Below are 16,011 nucleotides of genomic sequence, written 5' to 3' on the forward strand. Positions count from 1 at the left end.
TGTGCTATTTCGAGAAAAATTGTCTTAATTTGTTTTCCTCAGACTATTTTCCTAATCATAACTGAGTCATTCAACACATTTTATGTTTCCAAATATTCTGCTGAAATTTTTCAGATATTCTGATAATGATAGCCTTATTCAATTAAAATGGGGGGAAAGTCAGTCTGATCCAAAGGTTAAGGTATAATGCTAGGCATAAGTCTAAAGTTCTTCTGTAGTCAATTGAGGTCAATAGAGAGATGGATGAAAATTGAATTTTTTTCTTCAAAACATTCTGCATAACCCACCAGATTTTTATCCAAAAAGCCTTAACTTTCCTACAGGTCCACCAAACATGATAATACGTAGCATCCAAACATTCACATCTCCAACATTTTGGCTGAACATTAGGGTACATACATGACAACATTTGGGATCTAAATGCCATCTATAAAACATTTTATAGAAATTTTCCCTCAGGTTCTGCGACTGTGTAAATTTAACATTCTGAACCCAAATTTTTTCCCATGTTTCCAACATCACTGGTTCTTCAAAATTTTGTGCCCACTTAATCATACAATCTTTAACTAATTTGGTTTCTGAATCCCTTTCTAACAAAACATTATAAAGCCTTTTGATATGCATTGGACCTTTCTCTTTTATATGTCTAACCAATTCTTCTTCGTGCAACATAATACCAATTTTTTGGTCCTCTTTCCATCTCAATTGTAATTGATTATATTGTAACCACGTTAGATTAATCCCTTCGTCCAACAGTGTCTGCAATGTCTTCAGCTGCCATCTGCCCGCATCTGTAAAAAGAACCTCTTTGTATAAAACCCCCCCGAGTGACTTTATATTTGTATTCCACAAAATATGACCAAGATCCAGCCATAGCGGTATTTTATAATCCCATTTGAATCGGTGCTTCTTCCAAACTCTCATCAAAGAGTCTCTAAGTATATGACTTTTAAATACTTTATCAACTTTGTCATCATAAAATAAGTAAGCATGCCATCCAAATTCAAGATCAAAACTCTCTGCATTCAATATTCCAGTCTTTTTCCTTCCAAACCAATCACTTGTTAAAGTTAAAGCTGCTGCATCATAATATAACTGTAGGTTTGGAAGTTTAAGACCTCCTCTTTCTGGAACATCTTGCATAATTTTCAATTTCACTCTCGGCTTTTTGTCGTTCCAGACAAACTTATTCACTCCAGTTTGCCAGACTTTCAATTGTTTATCACTTTTAAGCACCGGAATCATTTGAAACAAAAAAAGAAATCTTGGCAAAATGTTCATCTTAACTGCTGCTATTCTTCCAAGTAGAGACAGCTGCAGTTTTTTCCAAGTCTCCATATCTTTCTGCACCTCTCGCCACAACACCTCATAATTATTTTGAAACAATTTCATGTTTGATTCTGCAACCTGGACTCCTAGATATTTTACCTTAGGTACAGTCTCAAAACCTGCCCTCCTTTCTAGCTCATGTTTACGATCTTGTGTCATGTTTTTAGCTATCATTTTAGTCTTTTTTGGATTCAGTCTAAAACCTGAAACTTTACCATAGTCTTGAATAATGTCCTTCATCAAGATTATTGATTCCATTGGTTGTGATAGGGTAACAACCAGATCATCTGCAAATGCCTTTATTCTATAATCCTCTTGCCTAATCATTATGCCTTTCAAGATATTAGAGTCCCGTATTGTATTTAACAAGACTTCTAATGTTAGAATAAATAAAAGTGGGGACAATGGACATCCCTGTCTTGTTCCTTTTTCAATTTTAAACTCTGTTGTCAAACTTCCATTAATAATGATCTGTGCCAGAGGAGTTGCGCGTAAATCTTGGTAAATTGCTGAAATCGCCTGTATAAATTGATCCCCAAAATCCATCTTTTTTAAAGTCTTTAGTAGAAAATTCCAATCCACTCTATCAAAGGCCTTCTCTGCATCCAAAAAGACCAGCACTGCAGGAATCTGTTTATTCTTCTCAAGATATTCCAATAAATCTATTACTTGCCTTACATTATCCTTCATGTGTCTGCCCTCGATAAATCCCGCTTGATCATCATGAATCACCTTTTGGATTACTGGCATCAACCTGTTGGCTAATACTTTTGCATAGATTTTATAATCTGTATTCAAAAGAGATATTGGTCTATAGTTCTCTGGTTTTTTAGGACCGACTTGTTCTTTTGGTATCAAAGATATATAAGCAGTTGTCCATGATGGGGGTATTTTACCCCCTTGTTGAATATTGCAAAATAGATCTCTGAGTTGTCCCACCATTTCAGCTTGCAAAGTTTTGTAATACACTGTGGTCAAACCATCCGTGCCAGGAGCTTTGGCTGTTTTTAACTGTTTAATTGCTACTATTATCTCCTCCTCTGTTATAGGATAATTCATTCTTTCCTTTTGTTGATCAGTAATTTTTGTAACTCTTTTATCGTTTAAATATTTTTCTATAAGTCCATTCTGCACCTCCTCTTTGGCATATAGTTTGGTATAATAGTCCACAAAAGCTTCTTTAATTAATTTTTGTTGAAAAATTTCTTTCTCTCCAATATCAATACTATCAGTAGTCCGTATACTTTGTTTTTTCCTCAATGTGTAAGCCAACCATCTGCCCGGTTTATTGGCATTACAAAATGTATTATGCTTCGCATATTGTAAGTTTGTTGCAACTTGTTCCGCCATAAGCATTTGAAATTGGTCTTTCAACAGTTTTATAGCACTACATATTTTTTCATCTGTTGGATTTTTAATAAGTAACTGTTCCTTATTCTTTATTTCTATTTCCAATTCAGATCTTTTCTTTTGTCGAAACAGTCTATGTTTAGAGTTCATATAGATAAGTACCCCTCTCATATAAGCTTTACTTGCATCCCACACAATTTCAATTGGGGTACCTTTATTCAAATTTATTTCAAAAAATTCTTTCAAGTGCTTTTTAAGTTCTGTTATATTTTTTTCGTATCTAAACAAATTCTCATTTAATCTCCAAGAATGCCTCTCAACCTTATCCATCTCAATTTCTATCCATACTGGGCTATGGTCAGTCAAAGTTCTTGGAAAAATCTTTGTTCTTTTTGTCTTGACAAGTAAGTCATCTGACAACAAAATGAAATCAATCCTAGAGAAGGATCTGTGTCTGTCAGAAAAAAAAGTGTAGTCCAATTCTTTTGGATTATGTATTCTCCAAACATCTTTTAGTTCCATATCTTCTTTCATGTCAAAAAAGGTCTGTGGTAATCTGATCCTAGACTTTGCCAAACTCTTTTTATCTAATTTAGAATCAATTACTCCATTCCAGTCTCCCATAATTAAAATAGATCTGTAGTCCCATTGCAGTATTTTGGTATGTAACATCTTATAGAAATGGTCCTGTTGTTGATTGGGAGCATAAATTCCAATCAGAAGAATTTGGCCATTTACTGTAAGCAATTCAATTGCTACAAACCTACCCTCTTCATCTGCTTCTATAACTTTAGCTGTTAGCTTTTTATTTACATAAATAACCACACCATTCTTTTTTTGCGAAGTTGAAGATATAAAATGTGTTCCTAGTTTGGAGTTTGTCAAATATTTTTGATCTTGAGTTGTGATATGCGTTTCTTGTAAACAAATTATATCATTATTAAATTGTTTCAAATATGTAAATAATTTCTTCCTTTTCTGTGCTGAATTCAACCCGTTAACATTCCAAGATAGACACTTAAACATCATCTTCATCTTTCTGGAACAAAGAGCAGAATAATCGAAGGTCATCCGAAAGCTTCGATCTCGCTCCCCCCATGGCTCCAGTCTCTTGTGCAGTACTCTTAACTGCCTCCTTGTCTTGTCTTTCCTGTTGTTGTTGTTGCTTTTGTTTAAGTAACTTAGATTGAGCTCGAGTTATACGTTGATCCTTAACTTCAATCATCCGAACCGGGTCCAAGATTGGGGAAGATTCCAGCAAAGGCTCATCCAGAAAACCTCCTTCTGCGCCTTGCATTTCCTCTAATTCCTGCTTAGACTGTTCTTGCGGTTCTCGTTGAGGTTGCTTCTCTTCACTCTCCTTAATCTCCAAAACTGTAGATGTACGTAGAGATGGTGTTCTTTCCTTAAGAATAGTAGTGTAAAAGTGCTGTGCCTTCTCCAAGGTATTCAAACGATATCTTTCTCCCTTATATCTGAAAATTATACCAACTGGGGCGTCCCACCGAAATGGTATCTGTAAATTTTGCAATTCCTTAACAAGAAAGCCAAATTCTTTTCTAGCTTTCAGCATTTTAGGAGGTAATTCTTTATAAATTCCAATTCGTGAGCCCCCCACTTGCACAGAAGTGTAAAAGGATTTTTGCAGGATATCGTTTCTTATTTCTCTATCTGTAAAATATATGACCACATCTCTAGGCAATTGTCTTTGTCTGGCCACCCAGGAATTCACTCAGTAAATTTTGTCTATTTTATGAAAAACCACATCAGGATTAACTTGTAGAATCTTGGCCAGGGCCTCAGAACAAACTTGTCTCAAATCCTGTCTTTCCTCCTCTCGAATTCCTTGAAGCCGTATGGCAAACTCCATTGCCCTGAATTGTACCATGACAATCTCATTTTCAACTCTTTGCATTTTATTGTCAACATCAGCAATTTTATAATCATTGTCTTTCATCTTAACATTAACTTCTGATTTAAGTTCTTCAACTTTAAAATCAACTTTCCCAATAAATTCTGCCAGGCCAGATGCCACTTCTGATATTTTTTTGGTCACCTTGTTTTGGTTCTGTTTCACCATATCTTTAACTTCATTAATTTCCTGCATAAATTCCTGATGTGATTTTTGAAGTTTATCATCTATCTCCTGTTGAGATTTTTGAAATTTATCATCCAAAGTTTTAGAAATAAATTCTTTTAAATCTCCCACATCAAAATCTTTTTTCTGAGTCTGTATCTGTTGTGCTGGGGGAGGCTGTGCTTTATGTGTGGGAGATCCACCTCCTGTTGCCTTCGCTTCCTGCTTCTTTGAGGCCATCCTGCCACGTAGGCTGGTTTTACTAAAAAGGGAAGTTCTTCTTCCTCTCCCACCTCCACAAAGACTTCTGAAAAAGTCCCCCAGATTTAATCAAATAAAAACCAAAGTAAAGCAAAGTCCAGTATTAAAAAGGGAGAAATTTCTCTGTTATTCTCTTGTTACAAGCGAAGCAACTTTGTAGCAACTTAGTAACTTTGTAACAAAGCAAGATAACTTCACCAATCCACACTTACTGGCTCGTTAACTCTAATGCTGGGCGCCATATTTTTTCAAATCACTTTCACTCATTCGCATTTTTTCTTAAATTGAAAAGTCAACAAAGCGCTAATACTTGCAATTCCAAGTTTCAGGGTTCAAGTGTATATCCGCTGCTTGTTAAAATTGGTTCCTTTCGCTTTAAATGTTTACTGCAGCCGGCTTGTTCTGCAGAAGCAGAATCGTCCCACGCCGCCCGGAGTCTCAGCAGGTTGGAAGGGAGCCGCGCCTGTTTCCTCCCCTGAAACGATTCCCTGGGGGGTTACAGGGGCTCGACCTGTGCCCTGCTATCTCTCCTCCAACAATCCTCAGGATTTTGAAGTTTTCGAGCTGCTTCTCGATCGCGAAGCGGCTCTACAGGCGGCGGGGCTGGCAGAGCTTCAAAAGGCACCGCCGCCGCCGAAGGCTAGCAAACCGGAAGTCAAACCAGCATTGTTTAGAAAACAGAACAAAGGGTAGAAATAAATAAGGAATTGTTTTCAGAGGAGGAAAGTAAACCATGGAGTGCCTCAAAAATCTGCATTGGACTGATGCTGTAACTGATTTATTTGGGGTAATCAGTTTGCTGGCCAGGTTTATACATGATACTAAACTATTCTGAGTGATAGAAACTTAAAGTGATTATGAGGAACTCCAAAAGGATCTCTTTAAAATGGATGGTGAACTACCTGTCTAGTAAAGTTCAGTTTACCAAAGTGTATAATGATGCATATATTATATTCATGTAACTGAGTGGCTCATTAACCAAGTAAAATAATTTGGGAAAAGCACTCAAAGATGCTTTTCAAAAGACAACAGGACTTTTTTGGTTTTTCCATGAAAATGTTTCGCTTCTCATCAAAGAAACTTCTTCAGTTCAGTTTCAGTTCAGTTTTCAAGGAAAAACCAAGAAAGTCCAGTTGCTTTTTGAAAGATCTGGATCATGATCTGGATCATGGGTGTCAAACTTGTGGCATCACATTGCAGTTATGTGATATTTTGTGACGTTTTTCTCTTTGTGGAGCTGGGGTGGGTGGGGTCTGTGCATGACCCATCCGGGCCATGGGTCGCCAGTTTGATTCCCCTGAGATGATTGAGAATCTCCATAGGTGTCGCAGTGGATAGTTGGTATTTCATATCATCAGCTGGGGAAAAAAAAGAAAATTTCATGCTAGGCATCATAAGCAAAGAGACTAGAAATAGGCATGCATAAGGAATAGTGCTGTTCTGATCACCACATTTGTAAATGATAAAACAAACTGGAAAATGCAGAAGATGGCAACCAAATGAAACATATTAAGAACTTGAACGGAATCTCCACAGGAAAGGGCTAGAAAGCATTGCTTATTTTTTTTAGCTTGAGAAAAGGAATGATTGAGGTGGATAAAATCATATGAGCCATGGATGTAGTGGGCAGGGGGAATATTTTTTGTCTTGCAAAGCACAGGGGTCAGGGATCACCTAATGGCACTGAGGGAATGGAGATTTAGAATAGACAAAACACTTTGCAGAAAATATAATTTAACCTATGCAATTCATTATCACAGGACATGGTGATGGCATTCATTTGCTTGGCTTTAAAAAAATACTGGATAGATTCAAGAAGAACATATGTCTTTATAAGTTGAAGACTTAATGTAACTATGATTGGGAGTGGCATGCTTTCAATCCATAGTTGTAGGGAAATAATAGTGAAAAGGGCATATGTATCTATTTTCCACCTGTGAGCATCCTCGAAGCATCTGATTGGTACTGTGAAGAAGTGATTACTTAACTAAAATAAGATTCATCTGATCTATGGTTACTAAGGCACTACTCAATTTCAGTTTCTCACAGGATTGTTGATTTGATAAATGGAACGTAATCTCTATAAATGATTTTTGGCTGTAAAGAAAAGGTGGGGTATGAATATAATAAACAAATTTCGGACACATTGTCATATATTTTGTGAATTTATGTTTAATATAAATTCACTTTAAAAAAAATAAAAACAGAGTTCTTCATGAATGTGAGTGATAGGACTGATTTATCCCTCCCTAAATTATGATTAATGAGTGAAGCTTAAAAGATTCATGCAAATGTATAGGTAAGGTTATTATAGGTAGTTTGAAAACAACACCTTTGTTTTTCAAGCAAAATCAGGGATGTTGAAACATATAAAATTCCAATGGAATGCAACAAATTTACAGACTTATAGTCAACTTTTGTAAGTAAGGGGATTATTTTATTTACCTCCTGTCCTGTTCGAATCAGAAGCATCAGAGGTGTTTCTGGGTTGAAAAAAATTAGCTGGTCACATCACTGTTGCCCAGAGGACACCCAATATTTTATTTGGCTGAATAAAGAGGTTATAAAACCCCATGCAGTTTTCATTTATCAGCAACTATAAAATAAAATGTGAAGTTATTTTATTATGGCAGTTGATACCCAACTGTATAGCTTCATGAAACTTTTTTTAACTTTGCAAATCATCTCATGATAATTCATGTGGAAAATTGGCCATGGCTACTGGACTTACATTGTTTTTCCTGGGAGTGCAATGTGTACAGGAATGCAATATAGAAAACAGGCAGGATTTTTATGCTTTTGGGGAAGATAAAGTATAAGCTCTCTCTCTCTCTCTCTCTCTCTCTCTCTCTCTCTCTCTCTCTCTCTCTCTCTCTCTCTCTCTCTCTCTCTCTCTCTCTCTCTCTCTCTCTCTCTCTCTCTCTCTCTCTCTCTCTCCCTCCCTCCCTCCCTCTCTCTCTCTCTCTCTCTCTCTCTCTCATTTTTATAAACAATTCAAGATGGCAAACATATCTAATACTCCTTCCTCCTCCTATTTTACTCACAACAACAACCCCAAGACATGAATTGGGCTGAGAGAAAGTGACTGGCCTAAGATATAGAATACTACTGCCTTTCAAGGTTAAAGCTGGAGTACAACTCCGAGGCTGCTGGTTTCTAGGCTGGTGCCTTAACTACTAGGTCAAAGTAGCTATCTTATCAATAACTCTTAAGTCTAGGTTGTTGTGTACCATAGGGGTCCCCTACTCCCGGGCCGCGGCCCACTACTGGGCCACTGCCAGTTTGGAACTGGACCATGGAAAGCATTGGGCGAGTGCACATGTACATGCAGCTCCTCTCACACAAGCAGCAGGTGTTTGTTCTCGCAACTCCCCTCACACAAGGGGCAGGCATTTGTACTCAAGTGTGCAGCTCCCCTCATGAGAGCAATGTGTGCTTCCGCCTGCATGCAAGTGACAAAAGCCAGAAAGGTTGGGGACTGCTGGTGTAGCAGATACTTGCCTGTTTGAATTCTAAACCCTGGATTTTTTTACATTTATTATCGTCATCCACTTTGGTAGACTCTACAAGAGATTACAAAATTTAAATAAGCAGTTAAAACAGTTAAAAAACACAAAACAAAACAGCCTGGTCTAAAAATAAGTCATAACAAAAACAATAAAACACAACAATAATCCAACAAATACATTAATCTTAGCTCATAAGGATTTTTCAGAATCTCAGCAGAGTGGAAGCTGTCCATAGGTCTCGGGTGATGCTGCTTCAGTGGGTGGTTCAAGTGACAAAGAAGGTATGCTTCCTTGTTCCAAAGATTAGAAGGCCTGGGACGCCCAATTTGGCATGGCAGAATAATTGAAACTGTGGCTTCCAGTAGTTTTCAAGGGTGCACAATACAGAGTGTATTGCCACTGTCTGATTGTGAGGTAACCAGAGTCTGGCTGACCATTTGAAGGGCCTCCTGTTTGAGGAAAGGATGCAACTGGTGTACAGCAGAACCTGTGCAAAGGCCTTTCTGGCCATAGCTGCTACCTCCTCTTTAAGTCCAGCAGAAGCCTTACTTTGTACACGAACCTCAAATGAGTAGGTGCTATTCTATCAAGACCAACAAAAAAGAGATCATCTATAGAGGAGGGAGGGGGCAGCCCCCTCAGGACTGAGCCAAAATTTGTTCTTCCTCACTCAGACCCAAATAGCCACCAGAACCTGGGTCAATACATCAACAACTTCACCTGTACAATCCAGGATTGAGATCTAAAGCTGAGTGTCATCAGCATACAGATGTGACTGAGTCCCAAACCAGTGGCAGCCTCACCCAATGGTTCCATATAGATGTTAAAAATAAGAGTAAAAAAATTTAGTCTCTAGAAGACTGTCTGATACATTTTGCCCCTTGATCCAAAAACAAATTAATTCTGCATACTATATACAAATTAAGCATCATTGGCATGCATCTTACTTCAAGGATTACCAAAGTGTCAGGCATCTGAAACATCAGTTTCCCATGTGAAGGTCTAGTTAAACTGATTTATTGCTAATCATGCTATGCACAAGAATCTTCTCAACCAACGATTAACACCTGCCTCGTTAGGTAAAACTCAATGAAATTCAAAGGAGGTTGGATATAGTTTGCTTATCTATCTTATCTTGCCTAGAGAGGCTCCTACAGACTCCTAGAGAGGCTCCTACAGACTCCTAGAGAGGTTCTGGAGGCTGGGGACAGCAAAAAATGTCACTTCCTGTCCCACCGGGAGTTGGAAAATGGGCCTTTTCAGCCTCCGTAGGGCCTCCAAGGGAGTGGGAAAGGCTGTTTTCGCTGTTCCCAGATACACAGAAAGGATCTGGAACCAGGTAAGAAAGAAAAACGGGCCTACCAGGCCATCATGTGCCAGGGGGGAGGGGGTTGCGCACACATGCGCGTGGGCACGTGCGCACGCGACCCTCCCCCGCCCCCCCTCTCCTGGCACGCGATGGCAAAAAGGTTAGCCATCACTGGACTAAACACTGTTTAAATTTGTGAACCAGCCAAATATTCTGTTCAAAGAAAATACATTGTATGTTTGTATGTGTGTTTCTAATTATTGCTATTTATTCATATTTGTTTAACAATTCATTCTTTATCTTAATATCTTTATATTTGTTTGGGGTTGGCTTTCTTCCCTTTTATCTTTTTTTTTGTACAGCAATCTTTCTCCTCAAACCTACCACCTCTCTCTTTTCTTTCCTTCTTACTTTCTCTTTCCCCCCTCTTCTTCTCCTCCCTACTTCCTCTTCCTTTCTCCTTCTCCTCCTCTCTTCCTCCCTCTCTTACCCTCACTCCTACTCTAATTTCCCTTCCCTTCCTTCATCCCTCTCTATTGCTGTATCCTTTTGTGCATATGGACTACTCAGAGGGCTGAAAAAGCTATTTCTGACTGGTCCTCGCACTTTTGACCAGTCCTCGAACTTACGACTGTCCTCACATTTTACGTTTTTGCCCTATCTTGTCACCATGGTGAAGAGAAGCAGTTGTGAAATGAGTGACATGGTTGTTAAGAAAGCTGCACGGGCATAAATGTGAGGATGGTCAAAAGTGCGAGGCCCAGTCAGAAATGACTTTTTTCAGCCCTCTGAGTAGTCCCTATGCACATAGCCACGCCCACCTGGTCACTACTCAGAGGGCTGAAAAAGTTATTTTTGACTGGTCTGGTCCTCACACTTTTGACCAGTCCTCGAACTTATGACTGTCCTCACATTTTATATTTTTGCCCTATCTTGTCATCATGGTGAAGAGAAGCAGTTGTGAAATGAATGACATGGTTGTTAAGAATGCTGCACAGGCATAAATGTGAGGATGGTCATAAGTATGAGAACCAGTCAAAAGTGCGAGGACCTGTCAAAAATGACTTTTTTCAGCCCTCTGGTTAGTCCTTTTGTACATATGGACTACTCAGAGGGCTGAAAAAGTTATTTTTGACTGGTCCTCGGACTTTTGACCAGTCTTCAAACTTACGACTGTCCTCACATTTTACGTTTTTTGCCCTATCTTATCACCATGGTGAAGAGAAGCAGTTGTGAAATGAGTGACATGGTTGTTAAGAATGCTGCACGGGCATAAATGTGAGGATGGTCATAAGTGTGAGGACCAGTCAAAAGTGCGAGGACCTGTCAGAAATGACTTTTTTCTATACACATAGCCATGGCCACCCGGTCACATGACCAGCTAGCCACGCCCACCCAGTCACATGACCTCTAAGCCATGCCCACAAAATGGTGGATGTCCCGCTTTACCAATGTTAAAATCTGGTCACCTTAGAATAGTACAATATGTAAATGTTGCTTTGTTGTAATTGTTGGTAATGCTCACCTATAATCGCCAGTTATCCTTTTAGATCTCTGTTGACTTGAGCAATTAGATTAGTACATGACTTTCTGCAATAGTATATCTACAACTTGCACTCTAAATTATTTTATGAAAGTTAATCAAATCATGCTTCTTAAATTTCAATAAAAAGCAATTGTAGTTCCATATGCCTCAACATTTTGCCTAGAGACAATTTTTTTTAGTGTTTGTGAAAGCTGAAGTCCAAACAAAGTTTGTTTGGGAGATGACATCTTACCAAATGTTGCCATATTTTTTAGATCAGAACCATATCTATAATTCATAACAAAACAATATTAAAGGAATAAAAGAAAGCAAACTAATTAAAACCATGTACCTTATTTTTCCAGAAATCTTCAATGGGATATATATGTCAGCTGATGTCGTGGTATCCGAGATGCTTTTCTTTGAAACCAAAACTCTGAGACCCAAATTATATGTTGTGTGTCATCTAACAATAACCATTCCATTAGGTAGCAGAACTGAGGAATAGAATTTGCTCTGGTGAGAGTCCAAATATTTTCCAACCTCTTTCAATCATTGGTGTGTTAGCATTGGCCATTTAACCAGGCTCTCTGGACTGTTTGGCTTTCATCTAATTAAGGTGACAAATCTAATTATAATTATTTTTGGCTTTTGACACATGCTGGTTTTGAACCATTGTATTGTCATTAGCTTGCCTTCATGTAGTGCACCTCTGCTAGCTCAGGAATTCTGGGAGTTGAAGTCCACAAGTCATAAAGAGGCCATAATTCTCCACCTCTGAAGTAGTGGAACACAGGAAAATGCATGAAGTGCAGAAGCAAAACTTCAAAGCAATCAGGAAGAAAATTCCATATTGATTGTCCAATAGTTTGATGTTCCATAAATAAGAAATTTCAAATAAACAGGATAATTTTTAGATTTATATAATTCTGTTTAATTTTTTAGTCATTCCTTCTCTCATCTCCTACTTACAACAGCCACCTTGCATATTAATGTGATCTAAGATATAATGATCAGGCCAAAGTCATTTAGTTAGACTTTCATGGCTAATTGGGAGTTTCAATTTGCATTTCCCAAGATCTCTCTATACCCTAACAGTACAAATTACTGACTTGCAGTAGTTCTAAGCATATTTCTGTAATGGATCCATATTCCTTTATTTGCTTTATTAGCTTTGGGCCTGTTTCTATAGGTTCCTTCATAATAAATACTAAATCATCCGCAAATGCTTGAAGCTTGTATTCTTCTCTTTTAATTTTCGTTCCTTTTATTTCTTTATCTTGCCTTATTTTTCTGTATAAAATTTCTAGTGTCCATTATCTCCATTGTTATTTATCTTGACGCTAGAAATTTTAAACAGAAAAATAAGGCAAGATAAAGAAATAAATGGAATCTAATGGATCCCTTGATCTCTATGTATATCTACAGCCTGAGGGGGGAAACTCTTTTAAGTTAAGGTAGATGATATTTATTCAATGCAAAAATCTCTGTCTACACTGATTTTTAAAAAATTTTTTTTTGAGAAGTAACTGTTAACCATAATACGATTTGTTTTCGGCTTACAAAGGTTCTTTTATAGGGCTGTGTAAACGTTTGAACAATATGCTTTATAAGATGTAAGAGCATCTCTGAAGTACCTCTCTTCAAGTCATTAAACTACCCATGTTATTTCTATGCCTTCACGTAAGCCTGGGAGGAAGTTGCATCTGGCTTTATGATAGCAATAGAGGTGCTTCAAAAGCAGAATTACATTTTATAAAACCACTCTTTCAAAGCATTTACATTATATACTGTATAGCTTAGAAATTTCTCAGGTCTGAAAATCTGGGAAATTCTGCTATGTAATGAAGGTGTAAAAGAATGCATATCATAAGCCCTTTTAGACAATATGCACAATAAACCTGTACAGCAAGAGTGAAGCCACATTGCCACATAATTAGGTAAGCGTGTGTGTGTGTGAGTCTCTTATCGTATCTATTGTAATCTGTGTCTCCATCCATCCATATATCCATGCATACATTCATCTTTGATCTGTTCTAGATCAGCTTGCATAGATGCTATTCTTTTGTATTGCTGAAGTGTTTAGTTTCTCCATCTATTGCCTCTGTAAAGAAAAGTTCAACAGTGGAGAATCCTTCTAGAACTATGAATAGGAAATAATATAGGACTTGCCTTCCTTGAAAGAATGTAGAAGTTTAGTAAATGAATTCAGTCTGTCTTTTAGATTAGAGAAAATTATTGAAATTTTATCTTAAATTATTGAAACAAGCTGTAAAGGTAACTTTAGTTATTAGAAAAAAATGACAGAAAAGTTCCAGAGTCATAGTGGCATAGGGTCTCCAAGTAGGGATTTTTTCTGTGTTGCTAGTTGAGGACATTGAGGGGAGGACATGACATCATGCCAGAATAAAGGCCCTCCAGTGATTAGGTACTTTGGGGTTAGTTCAGTATGTCATAGGGAAGAGTATCTATTAGATTGACTGGGAATATAATTAGGGACTGCCTAGATCCATTTATTTATTTATTTTATTTTATTATTTTATTTTATAATTTTATTTTATTTTATTTTATTTTATTATTTTATTTTATTTTTATTTTATTATTTTATTTTATTTTTATTTTTATTTTTATTTTTATTTTTTTATTTTATTTTTATACCGCCCTTCTCCTGCGGGACTCAGGGCGGTGTACAGCCAAGATAAAACATAGCATATAAAATTTAAAAAACATTGAAAAAAACAATTAAATAATTTTGGCCCAAGTTTAAAACAAACCAATTAAAACCAAATTCAAATTAAAAACTGAGAGGATGGGATTAAGCCAGCCCAGCTAGATGGAATAAGTGTATTTTCAGGGCCTGACAAAAAGTCTGGAGGTCTGATATCGTGCGTATCTCAGGGGGCAGGTCATTCCAGAGGGCAGGTGCTGCCACAGAGAAGGCTCTCCCCCTGGGGGTCGCCAGCCGGCACTGTCTGGCCGACGGCACCCTGAGGAGGCCCTCTCTGTGCGAGCGAACTGGTCGGTGGGAGGCTATTGGCGGCAGAAGGCGGTCTTGCAGATACCCCGGCCCTAAGCCATGGAGCGCTTTAAAGGTGGTCACCAACACCTTGAAGCGCACCCGGAAGACCACAGGAAGCCAGTGCAGCTCGCGCAGGAGAGGTGTTATATGTGAGCGCCCTGTCGCTCCCATAATCCCCCGCGCGGCCTCATTCTGGACCAACTGCAGCCTCCGGGTGCACCCCCAGGGGAGCCCCATGTAGAAAGCATTGCAGTAGTCCAGGCGGGAAGTGACGAGTGCTTGAGTGACTGTGCGTAGGGAGTCCCGATCCAGAAAGGGACGCAACTGACGTATCAGGCGAACCTGATAAAAAGCCTCCCTGGCCACGGCCGTCATATGCTCTTCTAAAGACAGCCGTGCGTCCAGGAGGACGCCTAAGTTGCGAACCCTCTCCATGGGGGCCAGTGATTCGCCCCCAATAGCCAGCGATGGCACCAGCTGGCTATATCGGGACGCCGGAAGCCACAGCCACTCGGTCTTGGAAGGGTTGAGTCAGAGCCTGTTTCTCCCCATCCAGGCCCGCACGGCCTCCAGGCACTGGGACGTCACTTCAAGGGCATCATTGGGGTGGCCTGGGGTGGAGATGTACAGCTGGGTGTCGTCAGCGTACTGATGGAACTCCACCCCAAAGCCATGGATGATCTCACCCAGCCGCTTTACATAAATGTTGAACAGAAGGGGTGAGAGGACCGACCCTTGTGGCACCCCACAAACAAGGCGCCTCGGGGTCGACCGCTGCCCCTCTGTCAACACGGATTACGACCGGTCAGAGAGGTAGGAGGAGAACCACCGCAAAACGGTGCCCCCCATCCCCAACCCCTTCAACCGGTGCAACATGATACCATGGTCGATGGTATCAAAAGCCACTGAGAGATCTAACAGGACCAGGATAGAGGAACAACCCCTATCCTGAGCCCTCCAGAGATCATCCACCAACGCGACCAATGCCGTTTCCGTGCTGTGCCCAGGCCGGAAGCCGGACTGGAGCGGGCCTACATAGACAGCTTCATCCAGGTACTGGGGAAGCTGCCGCGCCACCACACTCTCAACAACCTTTGCAACAAAGCAAAGGTTGGAGACTGGACGATAGTTAGCCAAAATAGCCGGATCCAGGGAGGGCTTCTTGAGGAGGGGCCTCACCACCGCTTCTTTCAAAGTGGCCGGCAGGACCCCCTCACTCAAAGAAGCATTAACAATCCTCTGGAGCCAGCCTCGTGTAACCTCCCGGGAAGCCAGTACCAACCAGGAGGGGCACGGGTCCAATAAACATGTGGTCGCGTTCAGCCGTCCCAGGATCCTGTCCATGTCCTCGGGAGCCACAGGATCAAACTCCTCCCAGATAACACTCTCAAGACCTGCCTCAGTCATCCTGTCCAGACTTATCCAGTCAGAGGCCAGGCCTTCCTGAATCTGAGTGATTTTGTCATACAGACATTGCACAAAATCCTCAGCTCGACCCTGCAAGGGATCATCCCGCGCTTCCAGATGGAGGAGGGAGCGGGTCACCCTAAACAGGGCGGCTGGGCGATTATCTGATGATGCAATATGAGCGGCAAAATAGCTAGATTTCACCGCTCTTATTGCCACTAGGTA

At 39.7% G+C, this 16,011-nt stretch overlaps 2 protein-coding genes across 5 annotated transcripts in view; both read left to right on the forward strand.

Moving 5' to 3' along the window:
* LOC148113502 (uncharacterized) overlaps positions 1-12,282 on the forward strand; it is a 30,265-nt gene extending 17,983 nt beyond the window's left edge. Inside the window, exon 5 of the mRNA XM_087871443.1 lies at positions 11,726-12,282. The gene's annotated coding sequence lies outside the window, so the exon portion shown is untranslated. The remainder of the gene's footprint in view (positions 1-11,725) is intronic.
* MID1 (midline 1) overlaps positions 1-16,011 on the forward strand; it is a 264,924-nt gene that overhangs the window by 28,419 nt on the left and 220,494 nt on the right. The gene's annotated exons all lie outside the window — the stretch shown is intronic.

Source organism: Pantherophis guttatus, chromosome 5 (assembly GCF_059756535.1).
Source record: "Pantherophis guttatus breed Tessera chromosome 5, ASM5975653v1, whole genome shotgun sequence".
NCBI classification, from domain to species: domain Eukaryota; kingdom Metazoa; phylum Chordata; class Lepidosauria; order Squamata; family Colubridae; genus Pantherophis; species Pantherophis guttatus.